Genomic DNA, 22,503 nt, shown 5'->3' on the forward strand with positions numbered 1-22,503 from the left:
TGAGTGGCGATTTCATACTTTCTCCCACTGTCCTCATTGGTGTCAATAACTGTCTCGTCTATTGGAAATATCATAGATATACTTATGTCAGACAAGATGTATAGATCATAAATTATAAAGCAGAGATTGCATTTTGATTGTTCATAATTGAAACACTGAATGTGAACGTTATGTGTGGCTTTAGTTATAATTATGACAGGAATGAAAGTGGATAGGTTCTTGTTTAATTGACGTTAAATATTAACTCACTCACTCACTCTTGTTTATAATTTACACAATATTGTGATACTTGATGTCAATAATAACGGACGGTGGATGCAGTGTTTAAAACTCCCAAGCCGGACTGGTAAATTAAAAAAATTACCAGTCCGGATACAAACTTGCCTGTCCGGTTTTCAACAGTGAATTTCTTTTTTTAAATCAGGTTTCTGAATACTTTACTGTGTACATGTGTAGGCCTTGCAATGAACTACTTAATACTAACGTTCACAGGCAATGCACCGAGTTTAGGTAAACTGAAAGTAGAAGAGTATAATACTTTACGGATAACAACTTCTTTATTCCATGAAGAAAATTTCCAAACAGGTACGACAAGAGACTAAAGAAATAGCGCTTTCCAAAGAGGAATACAAAAAAAGAATAGACTGCCAGATTGCAGGAGAGAGTTGTAGTCCAACATTTCAAGAACTTTTGAGTTACATTCTCCAAGGTGAAGAACATGCGCTACCAGTCCTGATGATTTGTAATATGATTACTGGTCTACTAAAAAAGCAACCAACACCACTGCCGACAAGTCTTGGAGTATTCATCAAAGGAAAAGATCTGATTCAAGAATTGAACAAGTTTGGTATTGTGTGCACCTATGATGAAGTTCTTCAATTCAAAAAAGTCAGCAGCCCTTGCAAGCCCACCAAGAGAAACTCCCCTTGTACAAGTCATAGTCGACAACTTTGATGCCAACATTTCCAGCAAAAATGGACTCCAATCAACACATGCTCTTGCAATGCTTCTAACTCAGACACTTGATGATGACAAGAACACTGGTGACAAAGATACATTTCGTCGGATAAAGAAAGAGGAAATGACACAGCAAGTGGATGATGAAATCACAGTAGAACAATACACAGGTCCCAAAAAGCCAAACATGCCTAAGGACTGCATAATGAAGACAGTGAAACCACTGAAAATTTTAGCCATGCAGATAGTCTCGACATCACGTGCAACTGTTAGGGATGTGGACTTCTTGTTTAAAGTTGTTCAAGATGCCTCCTGTCCAGAATGGAACGGCTATAATAGTGCACTGAACAGAAGGGAAGGTCACACAGTCAGGTCGAAAACAACATCAGTTTACACTCCTTTGATAGACATGAAACCAGCTGACCCTGACACCATGTTAACTGCTATGAAGGAAGCTGACAAACTGACTAAACAAGTTGGACAAAATGTTGTTGTTTTCACATGTGACCAACAACTTTACAGGGTGGCAGTTCACATAACATGGGTATACCCAGAAAGATTCAGTCATTTCTTTCTACGCCTAGGAGGAATGCACTTCCTTATGAACTTTATTGGATGTGTTGGCACACTGATGGCTGGAAGTGGACTGTCGGACATTCTTGAAAGCTCTTTTTGAAGTGTAGCAAACATGATGTCAGGAAAGAGATATTATGAGCCTTGAGAATTCTAGTTGAAGAACTATTACGGAACGTGCTAACAGAGGTATCCACGCCAGATGACTTATTTAGCATCTTGGAAGAAAGAGCAAGAGAAGCCAGAACAACAAGACTGTGGCTCGATATGCTGATCAAGCCAGTGTTACTGATGCTACAGTTTGTCAGAGCTGAGAAAGGAGCAGATTGGCCACTCTATTTGCTTGCAGTTAAGTTGATGATGCCCTACTTCTTTGCTGCTGGACATCAGAACTATGCACGTTATGGCCTGTACTATCTTAGAACAGCAGAAGATCTCAATCCAGATTGCACCCATGAAGGGCCACCTCCTCGTGGTGGGTGCTGGGTCACGCTAAGCGCCCTTCTGTCTTGAAGTTGTGGACCCAAATTTGATATTTGGTCCACCAGACCTGTTTGCCGTGGTGGTTGCTGCCCACGCTAAGCGTGTCGGTGGAGGACGGGGTTGTCTGGTGGTTGAGGGCACTGGTTCCAGGAACAGTGTTCCTTTGCCCAACACACCACTTCGGCCCTTACTTCACCTAGACGGGTGGTAGAACTGGCCCGGTTCTACCAATCGGCTGGTCACGCCATGCCCTGTGCATGGACAACATTCTTATGCAATTACTGTCCGTTTTGTACTTTTTGACACTGAATGTTTATATTTCAAATTATGTTTTATATGTTTGCCTAGAGTCCTATGCCAGAAGGCGGTGGCTCATGGGCCAATCTGGTGATAATGACCTCCAAATGATGTATGTCTCTAATTTCTTGTCTTGGACCGAACCAGTCGGGCATGAAATTGGTAGATAAATGCAGCTATTTGTGTTGTTTTCTCTGGAGTATAACACCCCTGTATCCCTGGTGTCAGCATCTTGGAGATCCGGTGCATCTTGACACTGTCCTTGTTGACACTCCATGGTGGGTGGGGAGCAGGGTTGCTGAATCTTTTCCTATCATCATGGCACTTCCACTATCTGGTTCATCTAGAAACGAAAAGAAGAGGCGTTTAGAGGATTTAGATCTGTCTACTAGAAATATGTCTTCCAACAGTGACTCCTGGGCTCGATTTTTAGTAATTGAAGCTGCAGACTTTCTTCCAATCAAGTTGAATCCCTTCGCGATTTCAAAAGCTATCTCCGGCATTTGCGGAGAAGTTAAAAATGTTACTCGTCTCCGTAGTGGCTCACTTCTTGTAGAGTGTGCACGGAGACAGCAATCTCAATCTGTTGTCAATCAAGACATTTGCCAATATTGAGGTTGCTGTGTCTGCGCACAGAACTTTGAACTCTTGTCGTGGCATTATCCGTGATAGAGCCCGTTGTCTCTCTGATATGTCAGAGGATGACATTGCATCAGAACTTGAAGATCAGGGGGTTTCTGCAGTGAAACGTTTCACGTTTAAAAAAGAGGGCATTATTACGAAAACCAGCACCTACCTCCTTACGTTTGCTCGTTCCTCCCTTCCTCAATCTATTAAAGCAGGTTATTGTAACATCGGAGTGGATGTATATGTTCCAAATCCACTCCGTTGTTATAAATGTCAACATTTCGGCCATGGATCACAATCTTGTCGAAACTCTACTGTATGCCATCGTTGTGGTGATCGCCATGAGGGTTCCGACTGTGAGAAAGATTACAAGTGTGCTAATTGTAGTGGCGCTCATTCAGCTTCATCCAGGTCCTGTCCCGTGTGGCAACAGGAATCACAGATAATGAAACTGAAATGTCAAAACAACATTTCATACCTCGATGCTAAAAAACTGTTGACAAGTCAAACTTCTACTCCAACAAACCTGACCTACGCTGCTGCAGTTACTCGCTCTGTGGCAGTGTCCTCTACTGCGTGTCAAACTGACTTGACTTGGGTCAAGTCAGCAAAACCTATTTCCTCAGCTTCAGCCATTGAACCTACTGTCCCAGTCACGCAAACTACGTCTGGTTCTCAGACTGATCAAATTGATTCCAAGGCATCTTCACAACCATCAGCTTTGCAACCAGCCGTGGTTAAATCCAAAAAGAAGAATGGGAAAAAGATTAATAGGGATATACTACCTGTTGTCCCTTCACCTCCTGAGGTACCTCTTGCGAACTCATTTGGACCTCTCGATATGGAAGTTACTCTGTCGTCACAGGACAGGCGGAGCAGCCTATCCTCTTCACAATCACAAGTAAGATCACCAATTGAGCCGCCATGACTCATTTGTTTACTTTAATGCAATGGAATTGCAGAGGCTTACAAAATAACTTTAATGAGATACAATTGCTGATACAAGATTTTCATCCGTCAGCTATATGTCTCCAGGAGACATATCTTAAACCTACAAACAACTTTACTTTAAGACAGTTCAGCGATTATCATTTCTTTTCTCCTCCAGGAGATAAAGCAACTGGAGGTGCTTCTATCTTAGTACGGCAGGGTATCATACACAGCCCTGTCCCCCTTCATACCAATCTTCAGACTGTAGCTGTTCGACTGACCCTGCACATTGCATTGACTCTGTGCAGCTTATATATCCCTCCATCTGCTGATGTCCGTCTGTCAGATCTTCAGAATCTGTATGATCAGCTTCCAAAGCCATGTATCATCATGGGCGATCTGAATGGACACAATCCGCTTTGGGGAAGTGTCCACACCAACAATAAAGGTAAAATCCTCGAGGAATTTATATCAGATAATAATCTCTGTATATTCAATGATGATTCAGCCACATATTTACATCCAGCTACGGGAACATATTCTTCCCTGGATCTGTCACTCACCGATTCAACCTTGTATAATGAATTCGATTGGATGGTTCATGATGACTTGTGTGGAAGTGATCACTTCCTACCATTCTTAAAACAATCAACCCTGGTGATGATCCACCTTTATCGAGGAGGAACTTCGCCAGGGCTGATTGGTCATTATATAAGACACTATGTGATGATCACTTAAAACATGATGTTTTTGCAAACAGCGAAGATCCTATACAGCTGTTTTCCGATTTACTCAATGACATTGCTGACCACACTATACCCAAATCCTCTGCAATTCCACACATTCGTAAGCCATGGTTCAATAATGAATGTAAACAGGCCAGAAAGTGTAGGAAAAAGCGGAAAAGTATTTTCGCCGACATCCTACCGTACATAATCTCGACAAAGTAAAATTTTAAAATGCCAAAGCTAGACGTGCTTTTAAACAAAATAAACGTCAGTCTTGGCGAACTTATGTATCTAAAATAAATTCACGCACGCCTATGTCAAAGGTGTGGAACATGATACAAAGAATAAAGGGCAAAGGTTCTAAATCTACTGTTCACCATCTGAAGGATGGTGACAATTTATTAACTAATAAAACTGACATTGCTAATAAACTTGGTGAAACTCTCGCCAAGCATTCATCTTCATCAAATTATGTCCCTGAGTTTCAAAAGTTTCAGAAACAACAGGAGAAGAAAAGATTAAATTTTAACTCAAACAATGGTGAAGACTATAACGAGTTATTTTCGTTACATGAGCTCCATACTGCCCTTGAGCAAGCTCATGATACAGCAACAGGGGCTGATGATATCCACTATCAGCTCCTGAAGCATTTGCCCGAACCATGTTTGGAAACGCTGCTAAATATATTTGATATGATATGGACTTCAGGGAATTTCCCAACTTCGTGGCGTAATGCCATTGTAGTCCCTTTACCAAAGCCTGGCCGGGATCATACTGATCCGTCAAATTACAGACCAATCTCTTTAACGAGTTGTATCTGTAAAACCATGGAACGAATGGTAAACAATAGATTAACATGGTATCTTGAAACCAATAACCTTATAACCAATATTCAATGTGGTTTCAGGAAAAACCGTAGTACCATTGATCATCTGGTACGACTAGAATCCTTCGTTAAAAATGCTATAGTAAATAAACAACATGCTGTATCAATTTTCTTTGATCTTGAGAAAGCTTATGATACGACCTGGAAGCATGGCATTTTGAAGGATTTACATGATTTTGGTTTGAGAGGTCGTTTGCCTCTTTTTATATCACAGTTTTTAAAAGACAGGCAATTTCAAGTCCGAGTGGGTTCAACCCTGTCTGACCATTACAATCAGGATCAGGGTGTGCCGCAAGGCAGTATTTTGTCTGTCACCTTGTTTAGTATAAAGATAAATAGTTTATCAAAAGTTTTAAATGATTCAATTGATGGATCATTATTTGTGGATGATTTTAATATCTCTTGTCGCGGTAAAAATATGCACACTATTGAACGACAACTGCAGTTGTGTTTAAATAAAATAAATAAATGGTGTCTTGAAAATGGCTTTAAATTTTCTAAGTCAAAAACTAATTGCATACACTTTTGTAGGAAATATAAGCCCCATAAGGACCCAGAATTATTTTTAAATGGTATTCCCATTAAAGTTGTCAAGGAGGCCAAGTTCTTGGGTCTACTTTTCGACTCCCATTTGACTTTCCTTCCGCATATCAAATCCCTAAAAACTAAATGCCTGAAGGCACTCGATTTATTGAAAGTCGTTTCTAATTCAAAGTGGGGAGGGGACCAAACTACCCTCCTACACCTGTATAGATCACTTGTCCGCTCGAAGCTTGATTATGGCTCCATCGTATATGGTGGAGCCTGTAAAAGCAACTTAAAACTATTAGATTCTATCCACCACCAAGGTCTGAGACTTTGTCTTGGGTCCTTTCGAACTTCTCCTGTTGACAGTCTCTACGTCGAGGCTGATGAGCCATCTCTTACACAACGCCGTATAAAATTAACTTTACAGTATATTACAAAACTTTATTCCAATGAGTCAAACCCTGCATATACCTGTGTCTTTAATCCACTCTATGAAGATCTGTATAACAAGAAGCCTTCTCTTGTTCCGCCTCTTGGTATAAGAGTGAAACCTTTCCTTTCTGCTGCTGGCATTGAGCTAGAACATATAGCTCCTTCCCGTTTTCTTTCTTCTCCGCCTTGGCAATTGGTTAGGCCACAAGTTGACCTAACATTAACTACATTTAAAAATCAGAAACAAATGAATTACAGTATAAACAAGAATTTAGTCAATTAAGAAATAAATATAATACATACAAATCCTTATTTACAGATGGGTCCAAGGATGGTGGCGCAGTGGCATGTGCCACTGTCATTGGATCCCGAACAATATCTTCTAGAATACCGGATAACAGCTCTATATTTACAGCAGAAGCAAACGCCATCTTAACAGCTCTTAAATATATTAATAAACACCGTAAATATAAACAATATATCATCTTTTCAGATTCTCTTTCGTGTCTTCAGGCTATTAAAAATATTTCTTGCAAACATCCACTTTTATTAGAAATTATTGAATTGTACAATGAACTTGCTACTGGCCAATGCGACATCGTCTTTTGTTGCTTACCCAGCCACGTTGGCATTTCTGGGAACACAATGGCTGATATTGCTGCTAAGGCAGCACTCAACAAATCTGTGACACCACTTCTGATCCCATTCTCTGATTACAAAGTTGCTATAAGATCTTATATCCGTGATCTGATGCAAAAGAAGTGGGACACCCAAGTAGGTATCAATAAATTACATGCAATAAAACCCTATATCGGTTACACTTACTTGGGTTGTCAGTCCAGATTTGAAGAGGTCATTATGCGACGATGTCGTATTGGCCACACTAGATATACGCATGAGTACCTATTAAAAGGTGAGGATCCTCCGTTTTGTATCCCTTGTGATGAACGAATCACAGTCAAGCATGTCTTGCTTGACTGTGTTGAGTACTCCATCACAAGGGATATCTATTTCAAATCCCGAACTATGAAGGATCTTTTTACTAATATAAGTCCTCATTGAATTATTGCTTTTTTAAAAGAATTAACTTTGTTAACAGATTTGTAAATAGCTAAATATTTTATGATTGGAAGTTTGAATTAGTAACATAGATTGTTAGTGGCTGTATCCTCGAGGGGGGTTAAAGTACTGTAAAATTATTGTCCTCCTGAGAGGGTACGTAAGTCCCAAAACATTCAAAGTAAATTTCAACTTTCCGTTTCTTAAATCGTAGAATATTTGTAATTTTAATGTATGGCTAGATGTCTTAATTGCTAACGGCTGAGGGGATGATATAAATCCAGCTAGGGCCCATGCAGGAAGCAAATGTACTGTAAGTCCCCATGGTCCCTAGTATGGTGATCTACCTTCAGTTGTTAGCGATCTATAGCCCATTTTTAGATTGTGTTGTCTCCTATGGTTAAAATGTTTTAGATTCAATTACTAGTTTTACATATATATATCTGTGATACTCTAGTTGCTTTACTGTCCTTCGCTGACAGGTATTATAATATATACATATTCCATTACAATGTAAAATGTTCTCGTCATGATATGGCTGAAATATTGCCGATGTGACGTTAAATATTAACTCACTCACTCACTCACTACTCCAGAATCATTGGACTTCAAGCCGCAGGGAGAGATATCAACATTGCCCAAGTCTTAACGTTTGAGTTGGCACCAGTGCCTACTTCTATGTTTACTGATGAAGGTGTCATGAAAACAGCCACAAACAAATCTACTTTGAAGAAAAACTTGCAGGTTGAACTGTCACAAAGTCTCCCCTTGGACCAAAAAAGTATTATCATTGATGGTTCTGCAATGCTGTGGGTGGTTCACTGGCCAAAAGACGGAAAAGTAAAAGATTTCATTGACAATGTTGTTTCATACGTAATGAGGAAAATGAAAGAAGCTGATGTGTACCTTGTGTTTGACAGGTACTTTAAATACAGCATCAAAGGTGTCACTAGATCATCACGGGACAAAGAAGCCAACAGACAACACAAGATTTATCTTTCAATGCCCCTACCACCACAGAAGATTCTACTCACAGTTACTTCAAACAAAGTTCAATTGATAGATCTTGTAGTAGATTGCCTCCAAGAGATGAGAGAATCGCTGAAAGTCTGCACACACAAATTAGTTTTAACTGGAAGGTCCCCGGTACCTGTGGAAGTCAATAATGGCTTATTGATTCATCGACAAGATCTAAAGACAACCCATGAGGAGGCTGATGTTATCATCATACAGCAAGTGGTATCTGTAGCAGAGTCACTTACCAATGCATCTATTACAGTGGTGTGTGATGACACTGATGTGTTCGTGCTGCTGCTACATTTCTACCTGTGCCAACAATTAACATGTCAGCTATTCATGGAGTCAACATCATCTATGAACAAGAAGTGCATCGACATAAAGGCGACAGCTGAGAAACATGCTGCTATTATTCCCAAACTTCTTGCAGTTCATGCCCTTACAGGCTGTGACACAGTGGCTCAGTGCTGGGGTATTGGAAAATCTACTGCTGTGAAATTGTTGAAAGGTAATTACCATCTTCATCATGTTGGGGATCTGTCTGCTTCCACTGAAGAAATCATACAAGAATCTGTGTCATTTCTGTCTGCATGTTATGGACACACTGCATCTTCAATGCCTGAGCTTCGATTCAAGGTGTGGAAATCAAAAGTTGGAAGAAGAAATGCTCTCTCATCTGTTAAGATTATGTCATTGCCACCTACTCAGGAGGCATTTGAGCAGAATGCACTGAAGGCTCACCTGCAAACCTGCATCTGGAAACATGCTTTAGATGAAGATCCTGCAACACTAGATCCTCTCAAGCATGGCTGGATGAAAGACACTCTCAACCAGACCTTGCTACCAGTTTTGCTTCCACCAGGGACCCCATCAGCTCCCGACTACATTCTCAAACTGCTGAAATGTTTTTGTGAAAACTGCACCTCAGCAAAGTGTGGATGTGCTGTTGCTCGACTTCCCTGTACAATATTCTGCGAATGTACAGGATGTGATGACTGCTATAACCAGCACACCAGAGCTGCCCTTAGAGTGCTCAATGAAAGTGACTGACATTTCAAATCCATTGTGCCAAGAGTCTGAAACAGACTTTGCCTATGACTCTCACTCATCAATACAGACTCAAATTGATTTGGGTAATTATTTGTATGATGCAAGTTCTTCACTTTTGTAGCATTGTAAGTAACAATCAGTCTATATATCATACAGTTTGGACATGGATTTTAAATGGATAATCATATTCATAATTCATGCATAAGATTCTATCACACAATAAGATTAAAGCCCTGAATAGATTTTGTAATAACACTCTATTATCCATACAATTAATTTAATAACATCTTTGCCCTGATTTTTGGGTATAAATCAACTATATTCATGTCAGAAATTACACAACAAAATAATTGCCTTTTATCTACTTTTAGAACATTATTCTAGAATAAAATGGTATTGATTGCATACTGTCTGGATAAAAGAGTTTATTTTTAAAAATAACACATAATTCCCTTTGTTTAAATACTGTAAAGAGCTCACATATCATGTGTGAGCAACAGTTGTGAAAACATGTTGTATACTAAGAATATACAACACCTGTAATCACTGTAAAGCTCACAGTGTGTTTCTTTGTAACCACCAAAATGTTGCCGATTATCAAAAGAGCGTCATTTTAAAAAAATCATTTTTTTTCAAAACCCTCAAGGGTGCCGAGGTGGCTTCCGATAGTTTATTCATCTTTAGTGTCTGAGGGAATGAAATCATGCAAAAACTATTGTGGGACCTAAATTGCAAGGTCATGTCAACATTCTGCCGGACTATTATCTTCAGTGATAGCTTTTTCCCCTACTACAGAGCTTAGAACTTTCCGCTTCTTGGTTGGTTTAGCTTTCCTTGTCAAAACGTGTTCCGCATTTCGGAAGAAATCGACACATCTACTGCTGCTGTCGTCAATATTATCGTCAATGATAACTAGAGGACTGACTGATGATGATTCAACATCCAGCATGGAGCTGAAAAACAGTTGATGGAAGAAATACGCTGCGCTTTACTGCGTTCCTGAATGACGACTGTAAATTCGCCGGTGTAAGTGCTGCACAATAAGCCTTACATGCAATCTCACAAACAGAATATCGGTCGATCCCAGATGTTGTATGTTCACGCATGAACTTGTGTCGCATGCCGTTGTAAATTTTCTCAAACGGACCAAAACATCCAATGTCCATAGACTGCAAGACATGTGATGTGTGAGCAGGCAATACACATAGAATTATGCGTCTCTCCCGTGCCCATTTGATCAAAGACAGTGATACATGAGACTTGTGACCATCGTACAAAACTAGGACTGGATTGTCCGGCGTTGGTGGTAGAGGATATTTGATGAAATGAGTTTCAAGGTACTTCTGGAAAATTTCTGTGTTCGACCAACCAGATTCACTAACACTTCCTGCAGTACCGGCAGAACTGCCAGTCAGCAATTCTTCGCGCATTCGCTGTCCTTTAAAGACACAATTGGGCGGTAATGCCATGCCGAGGGCGTTTCCACTGCCTATAACACTAGTTGTATTTGATCTGGGTGTTGTTACTGATGAAACTACATGAGGTGGAGTGTGATTCTGTACAATGCCCTTTTCATCAATGTTGTAGATAGACTGAGGCCGATTTAGTTGTACTTGTCCAATATAGTGTCAAGCTCATCAAAATATTTGCTGACGGTCTCCTCTGATGTTGCTTTGGCTCGCATAATTTCCAGAGAACGTGGTTTCTGAACCTTAAGTTCCGGCCATCGCTTCAAAAAGCTGTAAAACCATTGGAGAGAGAGGGGTTTTGTCATCCTTGGTTTTCTTTCCTAGACAAACTGCAAGATCCGTAGCCAAAGCTGTAACCTCCGTACGTGTGTAGCCGTATCCTAAGGAAGACATCATCTCAATATGAGTGACCAGTTTCTGCTCTTCTTCCTGAGATAATAAGGCATCGGGTCCCGATCGTACACATTCCAAGTCAACTTTGCCCCTAATCCGATCAAGCAATGTAGAATACGGCACTGGAAATGTTCTAGATGCACTTTTGATACCTTCCCCTTTCACTACCGCCTGACTGTGTGGACGTTTCGACTGCAAGGGACTCACATTATGACGCCGCAAATCTGAAAGATCTGTTTTTTCCCGCGTGAGCGGGCATCTCATTGTTAACTACCTGAAGGAAATTGTAGTCATGTAATGTGAATAACGAACTGCTTACGTTCGAATTTGGTGCTATAACAATGTAAATAATATATATGCTTTTGAATAACAACTCATTTGGACTTTGAACTTAAAACGTTTATAAATTCACACGCGATCCCGTCACTATATGGCTGGAATAATGCCGATGTGACGAAAAACCCAACTCAACTCAACTCACTGCTGCCTCGTACGCATTTTCCATTGCCTCCAAGGAATATCGCCTGTGACTGGCCTTTCCAGCATTGACAACAGCCTAAAAAGCAAAAAACAGCCCTGGTTCCCGATTTAGATTCACCCAAAACGTCTAGTGAACGAAAAAACAGATAAGACATTACCCAACTGACCTTTCATAGATATTATTTTAAGCGAGAGTGTCACGTGACTTTTTGATAACCGATAATCCTTCTTAGCGTCGAAACATCGATGACACTTTAGAAGCACGAATACGCTTATAATTGGTATTATTCAAAGTGGTAAGTTTTGCATTTGTCATCCTGGATTAATAGACTTATGTTTCCAATATTTTTTAAATAACTTACGTTTTGTAACTTGATTCGCAGCATTTTGTCATCGGAGCGAGAGCAGGGCCTGCGTTGTTGACAAACACAGCAGTGATGACGTCATATCTCGTAAACTCGCGTAATAATCGCGATGTAAAATGGCCGAGCAGAAACATATGACGAACGAAAACATGTGACGGTACGAAAACAATTGGACCAAAACTTATGAGTGGATTCAGTTTCTTTTAAAACACTATATTAAAAGAGCATTTATATTAAAAAGATCCTTCGTGGTTCAAACGTGGAAATACTTATCCCTTGTGATGGGAAAATCAACACAATGAAGGAAGACATGCTTGACTGTAATATTCTTTCATCACAAGGGGATACAGAATGGAGGATCTTCTTCACCTTTTAACATGTGCTCATGAGTGTATCGCGAATCACAGGGGCTTGTAACGCTAAAAACTGCCATCAAGGCATATACTATCACTGACGGGGTCTTAGTACTATATAAAAGGATATATAGTACTAAGACCCCGTCAGTGATAGTATATGCCTTGATGGCAGTATTTAGCGTTACAAGCCCCTGTGTCGCGAATGACCAATACGGCATCGTCATAATATGACCTCTTCGACTCTGGACTGACAACCCAAGTAGGTGTAACCAATAGTTGGTTTAATTTGATGTAACTTTTTTTTATACCTACTTGAATGTCCCACTTCTTTTGCACAAGATCACGAATGAAATATCTTATCGAAGGCTTATGATCAGTCTATGGCATCAGAAGTGGTGTCACAGATTTGTTGAGTGCTGCTTTTATAGCAGCATCAGCCATTGGGTTACCAGCAATTCCAACAAGACTGGGTAACCAACAGAAGACACTGTCGTATTGGCCAGTATCAAGAAAATTTTAAAATTCAATACTTTCTATTAAAAGTGGATGGTTACAAGACTGATTTTTTATTGCCTGAAGATAAGATAAGGAGATCGTCATTAACCACATTGCGATCATATTCTTTCTTCTTTTGTTTACAAACTGCCGCAGTGAGAGAGTGAGTTATTAATTAGCGTCACATCGGCAATATTTCAGCCATATCGTAACGAGAACAATCTAGTTTATATCAATATGAAAATCAATAAACTGAGACCATAAAAACCTGTCGCCGAAGGACAGGAAAAATACTAGAGTATCACAGCTATATAAATTTAAAACTAGTACGCTATCGTAAAATTAAATCACTATAGACAGTACAAAATAAAAACGGGCTATAGATCACCAACAACCTAAGGTAGAGCACCACACTAGTGACCATGGGACAAACTGCCTGAAAATAATGTTTACTTTCAATGTATTTCTTACAATAGTCAACACAATCCGATTTTCTGAAAATATTATATTTGTCACGCTTCAGATGGCGACATTCCTGATTGAACCATTTTTGCTGAACTGGGGGACTGCAATTAGAATTATTAAAGTCATTCTTACTTTTAAAGCCTAAGTCATTGAAAGAAGAAACAAATAGGTGTAGTAAATGAAATACACACTTATCAACATCATCAGAGTTTTCTTCAAAAAAAAGTCCTGACATGATTTCAGGCTGTGCCCTAATGACAGTTTAATGGCACGCTGTTTGTTGTAGTCCCACACGAAGCGATAACGGGTGACGGTCGGCGTCCGTGGTGCACGTGTGTCATGTGGTATGTCGATTTCAGTTGGCCCAGATAACACAATGTTGATCGGCATTTGATCTGGCAATACCTCGGGAATGACATGAAATGACTGTACGTAATGGAATATGTAGATTGTATGGAATATTTAGATTGTTTACTAGTGCACCTTAATGAAATTAATATTGCGTTTGTTTCGGTCGTAAAAATGCAGCTGTTATCTCGAATTCTTGAAGATATAGTCCTGGATCCAATAACGGTGGCGCTGGATACTGTGTCACCATCCTTGGATCCATCTGAGAAATTAGCTATATAAGTAGCATATATCTTTCCTAATTCATGATATTTCTATTGATAGATGAGTTCATTTGTTTCGGATTTCTTAAATTTAGGTAATAGCTTTATTAATTGTTATGGTGGTGAAGACAAAAGTTGGGTGAGAGCTATATTTCCAAGATCTATTTGAGAAGCAGAAACATGTGATTGGATTTGTATCCCAAGGGGTGGAGTAAGAGATGTTTTTGTTTATTCGTAGAGTTCTTGAGACTGAGAAGTAAACACACAGTTATAGGCTGAATTGGATCTAAGGCAGTCCCTCCTGGATTCCGGTGCAAATTTAGTAAATTCCGCATCCCAGAATAAAAACAAAACATGAGGGTCGTCTCAAAAGCAAAACCAGGTCGGGTGTCGCAGACGATGGTTGGGGTCGGGCTGGGGGATAGAGATATCAGCTAAGATAAGATAATCCTTTAGGGGAATTAAACTGGGGAAGTAAACGGCATGCCATAACAATTTACAAATAATATCCAGTCCCGTCGATCTTCGGGTGACCATGCTACCTATATATTTTGAGACATTTTTATACTATGGCTGATTTAAGCCTTTCTATGGGTATCATACTGTTTTACATATCTCAACATAAACTTTGTGAAAAAAGACACGTTATATGTTAATCAATATTTGAGACATATTCAAAACACAACAAAACGCATAGAATATCTTTGAGATGGCCCCTTTTGCCTGTAGGCAGCACGTGCATTCCCTGCTCGGTGTGTCGACGGTCCATCGTCATACCTGGCCGAGCGACCTAATTGTCATCTATAGTCTGATCTATTGTTTTCAGCAGCTATTCGTATTGTTTCTAAGTTTTGTCCGATTTTACGAGAAAACATGCTTTGTGTCATACATGTCATATTACGCATCCCACTGAACGCCCAGTTAGGCTGATGTGGGTTATTTCGACATATGCTAGTTTCAATTGTGTAAATTTTAGGGATACAGAGTAACTGCCAAAAAACAGGGTTTTTTTCTATTTCCGACAGTACTTTAATTAATTTCAATATTCAAAAGATTGTGTGCACATAATTGCAGTGTCACATTCAAATAATATTACTTAAATGAGCTTAAGAAAAGATTACTTAATGATTAAATCATCTTTATTCGTGAATATTTTGAAAATATTGTCAGTTCATTTTTGTGTAACCGATCATACTTTCTACATTTACCTCAACTTTTCGTTTCGTTTGATAGTCAACCTTGATTCAACTTTCAAAATAAGTGAATTCCCCGGCAGAAAAATAGCAAATTCTGCATGAAAATGCGTTTTCCGCGAACCATACGTTATTCTGCTTCAAAAGGTAATATCTGCGATTTACTCTGCAATCGCGCAATCCAGGACAAACCGTTAAGAACACTGTGATGCATCACTTGCTTGATAACGGTGTTAGTACCAACACCGAAACGTCGCAATCATTGCAATAAACAACTTGACTATCCATAGAACTTAGTTTTCCTCCGATGCAAAAGTTTAGATGCCAGTACACTCAAGACATAAAAACTTTCGGTTGCTTATCAACTGAAGGAGAACATTCATTTCCTGCTTGTGACCCAACATCCTGGTCACTAGTATTTGGACTTTTACTGCATCCAGGCTGAGGGCAACACGTCCCAGAGCACACGGGCAGATGACGTCCTGAAAAGTGCTTCACCTGGTCCTCGACACCGTCACTGCAGACCCCTGTTCTGCCTATTGCTTTTGTACTGTTGGGTAAGTACACATGAGTTTCATGTTATTTATTTTTCATTAACCTGTGGCTATATAGTTTTGGCCGGATTGGACATGAGAGACTGTGGAAAAAATTAGGACAAATTTCGGTGTGGTAAAAAGGAATCGTTAACAAATGTTTAAGTGTATTTCATGATGACTACGGAGCCACATTCGTCACCACTCGCCCCTTTTCGTAACCTCCAAGAAGACTCGTTACTTGTTATGTGCGAAAATACGACAAACCATTCAGAACGCGCGGTGCTTTGATAAAAATAATCCCGAGTACTTAAATCGTTTATGGCATTACGTCATTGTTTAAAGAATCATGAAAAATATATATCGTCATATTGAAAGTACAAAGAACGTAGCTAAAAGGATTTTGCTACCTACTGTGAAATTTTTAATAAGAATCATGCGATTGACGGTGAGAGATTCAAATACACGCACGTGCGTTTGTTGACATAACTGCTCTCATGGGACCAACTGAGTGTATTTCTGAAGATCTTGCGGGCTTGTTTTAGAGATTGTACGTGCGCTTCGACCACTTTTAGGAAATGTAATTATAATCGCTACGAGTTTCAAAGCAATAATATCGTATTTGTATGTAACTAATCAACCTTAATCTTTAACATTGGGCTTCATATCTCTGGGGATATTTTAGTCTGACTGTTTTTCGGTCATTCATATTTTTTCAGCGAATTCATTTAAAATTCCACCAGGGGTGTGACAGCAAGGTTACACGAATGTTCAGTTTGAGAAATATTTTAAAGTCAGTTTTGAGTATCTGCTTTGGGATTTAATGTAGCTAAAAATTCTTTCTTTTGTATATTCAATAAAACAATTCCCATTTGTCATGATTAAACCCTATAAAGAAAATTAACATAATTGGCAATATAAGGTGAACAGCTGGTAATAATTACATTAGAATATGTCTTTAACAAATATGTTTTTCTCCTTCTTTTAGTTGTATCAAAGAGGTATAAGTCTTTAAAATAAAGAAGTAAAAAAAAAGCAAAAACAACAACCTAGCAATGTACATGTGCTTCGGTGATATTAAGAAACATTGGAATCCAACAGGGATAGAGTTATCGTTCTTGTTTAAAGTAGTTCTGATGTTCATGCGCCAATATGAAATCCTTCCAGAGGGGCACGAGTCGCTATTCGGCTTGTCCCGGAATAACACGAGTTGGTCACGAATGTGAAATGACAGTCAACCATCCCTGGAAACTGGACACCAACCATCCAAATGACTTCGATCTTGAGCACTGTAATAAGATTGCCAAGCACTCCGAGCATACTTACCAAGGAAAATATACAAAAAAGAGCAATTCTCAGAGTTAGCTTATGTTGCCTGTGAACTTCGAGTATATGCGCGCAATATGACAGGGCAGCTAACGTGCGGCAGAGTTCAGGAAAACACACCAACATGGATCAGTCAGGACATTTTGAAGTTAACAGATTAGCTTCATAACATTGGTCCAATGTTCAGAGATGACGAACGTCTTTATGGACATTTCACAAAACTAAAAGATCCCCTGAAGAACCTTGACATGTCCAAGATTAGAGACTGGATTTCAGACAGCTTGGAAGTGTGCTCATGCATTTACAAAATTTAGTCATTTTGCGAGCTGTTGTTAAGATGTTTGGTCTGCGAATTGTGACTTTTCGTGACCAGCCGATTGAAGACAGCCGAAGTGGTGTGCTGGGCAAAAAGGAACACGGTTTCTGACTCTGGTGCCCCCAACACTAGAATCCCTTCCTCCACCGACACAGGGGCCCTACCACGGCAAAAGGTGTGCTCGATTTAGACACCTCATACAACCAGTAAGGTGGTGCTGAAGAACTTTTCTGCCCCGGATCCATACTGGGAAGAGTGATTAGGGTTACCCAGAAGGAGGTCGCTCTTCATGAGTGCCGCTTTCGGCGTGGATTTCTATAATTATGGAAAGAGTTTTGTCGATTTTATTAACTGCTTGATATCCGAAAATGACAATATACGTCAAACAGGTGTCAATTTATCAATGTCCTATCATTGTGTATCATGTCCGACCAAGTGTTTATCATACAGATAAAAATTGTTTACAATGGCGTACATGCGAGTCATTGCCTTTTATGGGTAACTTCTTTGAGTGGCATTTAGAAGTTGGTTTGATGAACAACGGGGAAAGTTCTATGGATATACAACATCTTTATTATTAATGTATCATACACACTGGTCCTTAAATCATTTAATACTTTATTGAGAGATGTCTCTGTACTAAATCCACTTCTGTCAGCCGACTGATACATATCAAGCAGGCCCGAGACTGAAGGTGATCCAGGAATCTTGTTTTAACTGCTTTCTCTAAGATCTTGGATAAAAATGTTAGATTTGATACCGGCCGGTAACTTTGCAGTTTGTTGCGATCAAGATTAGATTTCTTAATCAGCGGTTTAATGACAGCAGTTTTCATACATTTTGGTACTTGTCCTGAAGTCAAACTGAGGTTTACAATAGCTGTAATAACAGGTAGGAGACAGTCCAGAACTTCAGGTAACAACCTGGTAGGTATGGGATCAAGCTGACAGGATGCTGGTTTCGAACTCTGGATCAACTTCAGTATTTCACTGGAGTGAAATGGAGTGAATACTTCCATGGTTGCTGGAGTACTGCCTGTGTGAGGCAAATGGTTTGGATCACTCGCACCAAAAGAACTCCGTATCTTGCAGATCTTCTCGTTAAAATACTGGTTGAACATTTGTGGGGTTTCATCAGCGTGTCCAGAATCTGGAAGAACAACCTCTAAAGATTTACCCATCAGAGAAGACATGGTAGATACAGTACAACCAGAAATTATTGAGAATTTAAAGACTGTAAATTGTTTCATTTTTTTCACTCATTACTCACGTATTAAATGTGAATATTAGCAGAACATAACTCCAGATTCAAAGACAGGTGAACAGTTAGTATTTTGTCAAGTCACCATGGCCAGCAATGCAGGCTTCAATGCGGCGGGGCATACTACTGTTCAAAGAAGTCAGAAAGTCGTGGTCCATGCTGTCCCAATATCGGACCACCTCTTCTTTCATTTCAGCAATATTTGTCAGATTTTTCTTATTGACACTTTCCTTCATAAGTCCCCAAACATTTTCTATTGGATTTAGGTCAGGGCTATAGCTTGGCCAATCTAATAATGTCATATTTTGGGTCCGAAACCAGGCCTGTAAATGCTTTGAACGATGTTTTGGGTCGTTGTCCTGCTGGAAAATCCAAACAATTTCTCTAAAACACATGAGCAGATGGAAGTAAATGTCCCTCGAGAATATCTGTGTACCGCTCACTGTTCATATTTCCTTCAAATACACAGATTGGCGTTGCCCCTAACACAGATATGACACCCCACACGTTAAATTTCGGACTGTATTTTGGGCGCTGATACAAAGGTTTTTCAGTTTGTTTGGTCCAGAATTTCAGTGTACATGTATTAGGAAACAGCCACACAGAACTTTCATCTGAGAAAATCACATTGTCCCAGTTAAAATTTCTATGCTTTAAGCACCAGTTCAACCTTCGCTCCTTTTGTTCAGGTTTCATGATCGGTGATGGAATTTTCCCGACTTTTCTGCCAACCCATTGCACGCAGCTCAGTTCTAATTGTCTCCTTACAGACAACCACAGTTCGTCTATCAATCATATCCAGCCTTAAGTTTTCTAAACTCCTTCGTTTGTTTTTAGAAACAGGAATACCAAGCCGCCTCCTGTCACCGACAGTCAATTTTCTGGGCCTACCTGCGCGGGGATGTCTGTTCTACTTGAAATCACTTTAGCTGATCTGATGTCCTTGTTATAATACTCTAAAATCAACTTCCTCTTCTCTAAATCATCCATACTGAGGATCACTGAAAATATCGTCTGCCAGCAAGTAAACAAAGGGGGATAACTCTTCACAAACTAATGAAAAAGGATTAACGGAGTTGTCTCTCTTGAATGAAACCAAGCACTTCATAGCTGGTCAAGGTTGTTTATACTAGAAATCCAATGAAACATATTCCTAAAATTCTCAATAATTTCTGGCGTCATACTAGAAAAGCGCTTTTGGATTCTGGGAGACAATGAGTTGGTTGAAATAATCAGATTTCAATCTTTTCAAAAGTGTGTTAACTTCAAGTTTAACTGAATTGAAAATCTGTCTGTCAATCTCCAATCTTGTCTTTCGCCACCGCCTTTCAGCCTTGTGCTTCTTGATTTTGGCCTGATGAACACGAATACCAGGGGTTTTGATGTTTTTTCACCACATTTCTAGTTTGGGTTGGTGCGTGTATATCCAGGAGGTCTGACAGTGTTGAGTTGAACAAATCAGTGAGTTCGTTGGCATCTGTAGGTGGATTTAAGAAGAGCTCAGAAGATCTTATGTCATCCTTAAATTTAATTCTAAGGGTATTTCGCCTGTTAGTGGTTGTAAAGAGATAGGTTAGCTTCCTTGCTGTGTCCATGTGATATATTTAAGAGGCTATGTATTGTTTTGACTTTAATTTATTATTTATTGAGTCGTTTAGAGTGTTACATACTAAACAAAACATGAAACTTCACACGCGTTACTGATGTCCCAAACATACCCACATAGAACAAAGTATGTCACCAGTGGATAAAACTGGTTTATGGACGTACACTAAAACAGGAGTAGGTGTCATAGAGTGCTTGGTGCACCCTCCACAGTCGTCATAGAGCGCTTGGTGCACCCTCCACAGTCGTCATAGAGCGCTTGGTGCTCCCTCCACAGTCGTCACAGTCGTCATAGAGCGCTTGGTGCACCCTCCACAGTCGTCATAGAGTGCTTGGTGCACCCTCAACAGTCGTCATAGAGCGCTTGGTGCACCCTCCACAGTCGTCATAGAGCGCTTGGTGCACCCTCCACAGTCGTCATATAGTGCTTGGTGCACCCTCCACAGTCGTCATAGAGCGCTTGGTGCACCCTCCACAGTCGGCATAGAGTGCTTGGTGCACCCTCCACAGTCGTCATAGAGCGCTTGGTGCACCCTCCACAGTCGTCATAGAGCGCTTGGCGCACCCTCCACAGTCGTCATAGAGTGCTTGGTGCACCCTCCACAGTCGTCATAGAGCGCTTGGTGCACCCTCCACAGTCGTCATAGAGTGCTTGGTGCACCCTCCACAGTCGTCATAGAGCGCTTGGTGCACCCTCCATGGTCGTCATAGAGCGCTTGGCGCACCCTCCACAGTCGTCATAGAGTGCTTGGTGCACCCTCCACAGTCGTCATAGAGCGCTTGGTGCACCCTCCACAGTCGTCATAGAGTGCTTGGTGCACCTCCACAGTCGTCATAGAGAGCGCTTGGTGCACCCTCCACAGTCGTCATAGAGTGCTTGGTGCACCCTCCACAGTCGTCATAGAGTGCTTGGTGCACCTCCACAGTCGTCATAGAGCGCTTGGTGCACCCTCCATGGTCGTCATAGAGCGCTTGGCGCACCCTCCACAGTCGTCATAGAGTGCTTGGTGCACCCTCCACAGTCGTCATAGAGCGCTTGGTGCACCCTCCACAGTCGTCATAGAGTGCTTGGTGCACCCTCCACAGTCGTCATAGAGCGCTTGGTGCACCCTCCACAGTCGTCATAGAGTGCTTGGTGCACCCTCCACAGTCGTCATAGAGTGCTTGGTGCACCCTCCAGTCAACAGTAACACGATGGGGTCACTTTCATATTTCACAGGGCCTACCCTTCTGGGCCTATATTTTCGAAGCTCTCTTAGCGCTAAGATAGTCGTAAGTGCCATGCATTAACATTAACTTACGACTATCTTAGCGCTAAGAGAGCTTCGAAAATCTAGGCCCTGTATTGGAACTTGTTCAGTACCGCTTATGCCCCGCTCTCGCATTCACAACAGCAAGGCAACGTTGTCTCATTGACCACCACAACACCAGTGAGCACAGCATCAGGCAACCTGTCCCATTGCTGTACCAACATGGCGCCCAGATCGTGTCCTCAGGTTATGAATTATCCGTCTACTGCCACAGTCGACTAGCCAACCTGGAAGACCGCCTCCGTGGTGTAGTGGTTAGAGCGTCCGCCCGGAGAGCGGAAGGTCGCGGGTTCGATCCCCGATCGCGTCATACCAAAAGACGTTAAAATATGGTACTTGTTGGTCCCTGTCTGGCGCTCGGCATTAAAGGGTACAACAAGGTCAGGTCGGCTCGGAGTCAGTATAATGTGTCTGAGTGGGGTATTCATGCTTCACTGCGGCATGGTATCTCAGTGGGCTAGCACTATAAAACCAGCTTAAGTCTGGGCTAGTACAAGCAGCCGCACATACACATACACATGCATGCACGTCGTCATATGAGCGAAATATTCTCAAGCACGACGTTTAACCCAATTTCACCTCACCTCACCTAGCCAACCTGGAACATGCCAATAGCACGTTCACGTTCAACATTAAATTTTGTATGACGTGGCATGAGAATTGTTTATCTCAAGGGTTGTTTACGTGTATTTTTTCAATCACCAGCAAATCCTGTACACGTGTTAGTGGTTGGACACACGAAATTGTGGTCACATGGCC

This window comes from Haliotis rubra, unplaced genomic scaffold (genome assembly GCF_003918875.1).
Source record: "Haliotis rubra isolate DU_JTF1 unplaced genomic scaffold, ASM391887v1 Scf58, whole genome shotgun sequence".
In the NCBI taxonomy this organism is placed as follows: Eukaryota; Metazoa; Mollusca; class Gastropoda; order Lepetellida; family Haliotidae; genus Haliotis; species Haliotis rubra.